Consider the following 6,303-nt stretch of genomic DNA (forward strand, 5'->3'; position numbering starts at 1 on the left):
TTCTCTGTGGTTTTGGAGCCTGTCCTGGAACTAGCTTTTGTAGACCAGGCTGGTCTCGAACTCACAGAGATCGGCCTGCCTCTGCCTCCCGAGTGCTGGGATTAAAGGCGTGCGTGCGCCACCACCACCCGGCTTGTCACTGTTTAATTTTATATACATAATTAGGTAATGCATATATCTAGTTTCTGCATACTTTCTCCTTTAAGACAGGGTCCTACTATGTAAGTACATGCTATATAACTGGCCTAGAACTCACCATATAGACCTGGCTGGATCCCACAGAGATCTGCCTGCTCCTGCCTCCTGAGTGCTGGGATTAAAGGTGCCTGCCACCACTGCTGGGAGTCACAATTTCTTGTTTGTTGCTATTGAAGGAACCCAGGCCCTTAGCATATGAAGAATCTCTGGTCTGTGCCACTGTCACCTTATTTGAAGAGACAGGATTTCACAGATGTAATCAAGGATCTGAATGTGGCGTTGATCAGAGTGGCATGTCCACAAGCCACACTCCTTAGAAACTTCAATAAAAGGCCCAGCCTGCCAACACCTAGACCAAAGTTCTGGCTTCTAAAGCTGTGAGAAGGCAGCCATAGTGGCAGGACAGCCTTGACGAAGCAGAACACCTGATGTGGAAAGCCCTTGGAAGAAGGGGAAGGGGCTGGAGAGACCACTCAGCAGTTAAGAACCATTCTGCTGGGCTGGAGAGATGGCTCAGTGGTTAAGAGCATTGCCTACTCTTCCAAACGTCCTGAGTTCAATTCCCAGCAACCACATGGTGGCTCCCAACCATCTGTAAAGAGGTCTGGCACCCTCTTCTGGCCTTCAGGCATACAGACAGAATATTGTATACATAATAAATAAATAAATATTAAGAAAAGAACCATTCTGCTTTTCCCGAGGACCCGAGTTCGATTCCCTGCACTCACATCAGGGGTACACAAGTGTCTGTGACTCCAGTGCCGGGGATCTGATGACTCGCCTCCGTGGGCATCTGCACTCAGTGTGTGCACAGACCCACATGCAGACAGACACATGAAGAACATGGAGGGACCTGGTCCCCCACAGAGGTAGGTATTCTGGTCATGCTTGTTCTTTTTTTTATTTTTTATTTTTTATGGTTTATTTAACTTTATTTTATGTGCATTGGTGTGAAGGTGTCAGATCCCCTGGAACTGGATTTTCAGACAGTTGTGAGCAGTCATGTGGACGCTGGGATTTGAACCCGGGTCCTCGGGAAGAGCAGTCAGTGCTCTTAACCGCTGAGCCATCTCTCCAGCCCCATCATGCTTGTTCTTGATCTCGTAGCACATGAAGTTTGAAGCTAATGATAATATTTCTCCAAAAACTAAGGATCAACAAAATGGCTTGCCTGGTAAAGGCACCTGTCATGCAGATTGACAACTTGAGTCCTGTTAGCAGAGCCTGGATAAAAATCTGTGGTGGCTCCAATTTGTTATCTCAGCCCACTCGGACTGGGAGGCACTGATGGGACGATTGATGAGAAGCTCATGTGCCAGCTAGCCTGGAGCACGCAGCAGTGCAAAGATGGCTGGACAAACCATTCCTGGGGTAGGAGGGCTAGCCTGGAGTACACAGCACTGCAAAGATGGTGGGACAAACCATTCCTGAGGTAGGAGGGCTGGCCTGGAGTACACAGCACTGCAAAGATGGTGGGACAAACCATTCCTGAGGTAGGCGGACCAGTAAGATGAGGCGCTGCAGTAGTACAAGAGTGTCTGGAACCAGACTTTATTTTTCTTTTTTTTCGAGACAGGGTTTCTATGTGGTTTTGGAGCCTGTCCTGGAACTAGCTCTGTAGACCAGGCTGGTCTCGAACTCACAGAGATCCGCCTGCCTCTGCCTCCCGAGTGCTGGGATTAAAGGCGTGCGCCACCACCGCCTGGCTGGAGCCAGACTTTAGGACCTGAGTTCAGTCCCTGAGACCCACATGGTAGAAGAAGAGAGCCAGTTCCCACAAGTTGTCCTCTATTGCATAATATTTTCCTTTTTTTTTTTTTTGGTTCCGTGACTTGGATTCGAATTTTGCATAATATTTTTACAATGTGTGAAGATGTGTTGCTGTGGTCAGACGGACATTGGTGGTGCACACCTTTAATCCCAGATCTGTGAGTTCAAGGCCAGCCGGGTCTACAAGAGCTACAGAGAACCCTGTCTCAAAAAACAAACAAAATGTGTTTCTGTAATTAGTGTAATAAAAAGGTGAACGGCCAATAGCAAGGAAGGAGATGATAGGTGGGATTTCCAGGGAAAGAAAGCAAGAGAAGGAATCTAAGGTGCAGGAGATGCCAGAGAGACACTGCAGAGTTCAGGCAGACTGCACAGAGTAGAAGTAACCAAGTCACGTGGCAGATGCAGATGAATTAAAGCAGGTTAATTTGAGTTATAAGAGCTAGTGAGACAAGCCTAAGATAATAGCCAAGCTTTCATTATTAATAAAAAGTCTCACTGTGAGGTGGTGCCACACGGCTTTAATCCCAGCACTTGGGAGGCAGAGGCAGGTGGATCTCTGTGAGTTCAAGGCCAGCCAGAGCTGTTACACAGAGAAATCCTGTCTCGAAAAACAAAACAAAACAAAAACTGAAGTCTCTGTATTGTTGTTGGGGAGCTGGCAGTCCTACAGTAAAGTCCGACTGCACTTGAGAAAGCTTGTCACACCCTCTGACCTCCGCGTGAGCACTGTGACACCCATGCACACAGTCCCTCAATAAAGGAGGGGCTGTGGAAACCACACCCAAGCCAAGGGGTTCACAGAAGCCTGTAACATACCTTCCAGGTGATCTGATGCTCTCTTCTAGCCTCTAGGGGTGCCTGCATCAGTGTGTGCAGACTCTTCCTATCTCCACACAAATACACACAGAGTTAAAAATAATTTTTTGAAATCAATGGAAGGCTGTGGCATAAGCATGCACATTCTCACATTAAAGAAAAAGAAGGGGCTGGAGAGATGGCTCAGTGGTTAAGAGCATTGCCTGCTCTTCCAAAGGTCATGAGTTCAGGACTGGAGAGATAGCTCAGTGGTTAAGAGCATTGCGTGCTCTTCCAAAGGACCCGAGTTCGATTCCCAGCAACCACATGGTGGCTCACAACCATCTGTAATGAGGTCTGGTGTTCTCTTCTGGCCTACAGACATATATGCAAACAGAATAGTGTGTTTATAATAAATAAATATTTTTTTAAAAAAAAGACAAAGGTCATGAGTTCAATTTCCAGCAACCACATGGTGGCTCCCAACCATCTGTAATGAGATCTGGTGCCCTCTTCTGGCCTGCGGACACACGCACAGACAGAATATTGTATACATAATAAATAAGTAAATAAATAAATAAATATTTTTTAAAAAGAAAAAGAAGTAAAAGTATTATCATAGCACATGATTTTTTATTGTTGCCCCCCCCAACAGAGTTTCTCTGTGTAACCCTGGGTATCCTAGAACTCACTCTATAGACCAGACTGACCTCAAATTCAGAGATCCGCCTGCCTCTACTCGCTGAGTGCTGGGATTAAAGGTGTGCACCACCACCGCCTGGCTTAGGGCATGATCTTATACATAGTATATGTCTAAGAGTCTAGCCCCATGCTATTAGAGCAAGGTGGTTCCAAGAATGGAGCAGCTGCAGGTTCTACAGGAAGACCAGGCTAGGCTATTATAACTAAAGGCCAGCTAACTCCATTGTGTATCTTTTTGGTTCCGTACGTGGATACGTGGAACCCACGTAGAGGGAAACAATTCATGAAGTGTCCTCCACTCTCTGCCCCTGTACTGTGGAACACTTGTTGCTCACATACACAAAATACATTCTTTAGAAATTCAAACCTACAATGACAATTCCAGGGGATAGAGGTTAAGGTCACTAACTGCTCTTGCCGAGGTCCAGGGTTCAGATGCAGCACCACTCCTAGTTAGCTCACAACTCCCTGTAACTCCAGCTGCAGGGGTCTCAAACTTTTCTAACTTACTCAGGCACTTGCACTCACGGACACGTTCGTAATTGAAAAATAAAAAATCTCTCTTTGAGCCGGGCGGTGGTGGCGCACGCCTGTAATCCCAGCACTCGGGAGGCAGAGGCAGGCGGATCTCTGTGAGTTCGAGGCCAGCCTGGACCTTTGAAAGAACAGGCAATGCTCTTAACCGCTGAGCCATCTCTCCAGCTCCCGAAATCTCTTTTTTTTTTTTTTTTTTTTTTTTTTTTTTCGAGACAGGGTTTCTCTGTGGCTTTGGAGCCTATCCTGGAACTAGCTCTGTAGACCAGGCTGGTCTCGAACTCACAGAGATCCGCCTGCCTCTGCCTCCCAAGTGCTGGGATTAAAGGCGTGCGCCACCACCGCCTGGCTCCCTGTGGTTTTGGAGCCTGTCCTGGAACTAGCTCTTGTAGACCAGGCTGGTCTCGAACTCACAGAGATCCACCTGACTCTGCCTCCCAAGTGCTGGGATTAAAGGTGTGCGCCACCACCGCCTGGCTCCCCATAAATCTTTTTAAAATTCAGTTTTTAAATACAGGTGTTTGCATTTGCCACCTATGTGAGCACCAGTGGGGGTTAGGAGAGGGCATCAGATTTCCTGAAACTTGAGTTACAGATGGTTGTGAGCCACCATGTGGGTGTTGGGAATCACACTTCGTTCTTTAGAAGAGCAGCCAATGCTCTTAACCACTAAGCCATCTCCAGCCCAAAAATAAATCTTAAAAAGAAAAGATGAGGACTGGCGAGATGGCTCAGTGGTTAAGAGCATTGCCTGCTCTTCCAAAGGTCCTGAGTTCTATTCCTGGCAACCACATGGTGGCTCACAACCATCTGTAATGAGGTCTGGTGCCCTCTTCTAGCCTGCAGGCATAAACACAGACAGAATATTGTATACATAATAAAATAAATAAATAAATATTTAAAAAAAAAGAAAAGATGATTCCACTCATACTATCAGAAAGGAAATGCTAAGTGAGCGTGGTTCTGGATGTCCAGCCCACTGCTCAGAAGAGGTTTAATGTCTGCGATTTGAGGCTGCCCTGAGAAACAGTGAGATGTTGTCTCAAAAACAGCAAAAGCAGAACAAAACAAATCCAAAAACAAGGATGATAGTGACCCAGGAGCTGGCTTGGTGGCTAAAACAACTTACACTCCCGCAGGGGTCTGGAGTGTGGCTCCCAGCACTCATGTCAAGCAGCTCACAAGAGGAGAGCCAGCCCTTCTGGTTCCCATGACACCTGCCCTTGTGTACACACATCCATGCGTGCACACAAACACAATTAAAGATAAATAGCTTCAAACACTTAAACCAGTTGGAAAAAAAAAAAGCTCATTGAGATATTGAGATGAAAGGAATTAAGTTTGAAGTCAATGGAAAGGCACCTTTGCCAGATGTGGTCATATCTATAATCCAGCACTTGGGAGAGTGAGGCAGGAGGATTGTGAGTTTAAAACCATCCTGGGCCATATAGAGAATTTTAAGTTAATTTATACTAAGATAAAAATTATGCCTCGCTTTTTCCTCTGTGCTACCTGTGAGGTGGCTGCCACCTCTTTTGCGGCATCATGGCTGCCCTCTGGCCTCTGGTGAAGCCCAAGATTGTCACAAAGATGGCCAAGGAGTTCATCCGGCACCAGTTGGACTGATATGTCAAAAGTAAGCGAAACTGGCGGAAACCCAAAGGTACTGACAACAGGGTGCGGAGAGGATTCAAGGGCCAGACCCTGATGTCCAGCACTGGTCACAGGAGGAACAAGAAAACCAAGCAGATGCTGCCTAGCGGCTTCCGGAAGTTTCTGGTCCACAGCGTCAAGGAGCTGGTGCTGCTGCTGATGTGTACAAGTCTTACTGTGCTGAAATCGCTCACAATGTTTCCTCCAAGAACTGAAAGGCCATTGTAGAAAGAGCGGCACAGCTGGCCATCAGAGTCACCAGTCCCAACGCCAGGCTACGCAGCGAAGAGAATGAGGAGATGGCTTGTGTGCATGTTTTATTTGTATTTAAATAAAACCACAAAGACTGCAAAAAAATTATGCCTCACAATAAAATGAAATAGCTGAGCTAGGGCTGGAGAGATGGCTCGGTGGTTAAGAGCATTGCCTGCTCTTCCAAAGGACCCGAGTTTGATTCCCAGCAACCACATGGTGGCTCACAACCATCTGTAAAGAGGTCTGCTGCCCTCTTCTGGCCTTCAGACATACACACAGACAGAAAATTGTATACAAAATAAATAAGTGCCGGGCGGTGGTGGCGCACGCCTTTAATCCCAGCACTCGGGAGGCAGAGGCAGGCGGATCTCTGTGAGTTCGAGACCAGCCTGG

At 46.9% G+C, this 6,303-nt stretch overlaps 1 pseudogene; it reads left to right on the top strand.

The window, feature by feature from the left end:
• Positions 1-5,547: 5,547 nt before the first annotated feature.
• LOC106144002 lies at positions 5,548-5,990 on the top strand (annotated as a pseudogene).
• Positions 5,991-6,303: the final 313 nt, after the last annotated feature.

The sequence above is a fragment of the Microtus ochrogaster genome, chromosome 2 (genome assembly GCF_000317375.1).
Source record: "Microtus ochrogaster isolate Prairie Vole_2 chromosome 2, MicOch1.0, whole genome shotgun sequence".
NCBI classification, from domain to species: domain Eukaryota; kingdom Metazoa; phylum Chordata; class Mammalia; order Rodentia; family Cricetidae; genus Microtus; species Microtus ochrogaster.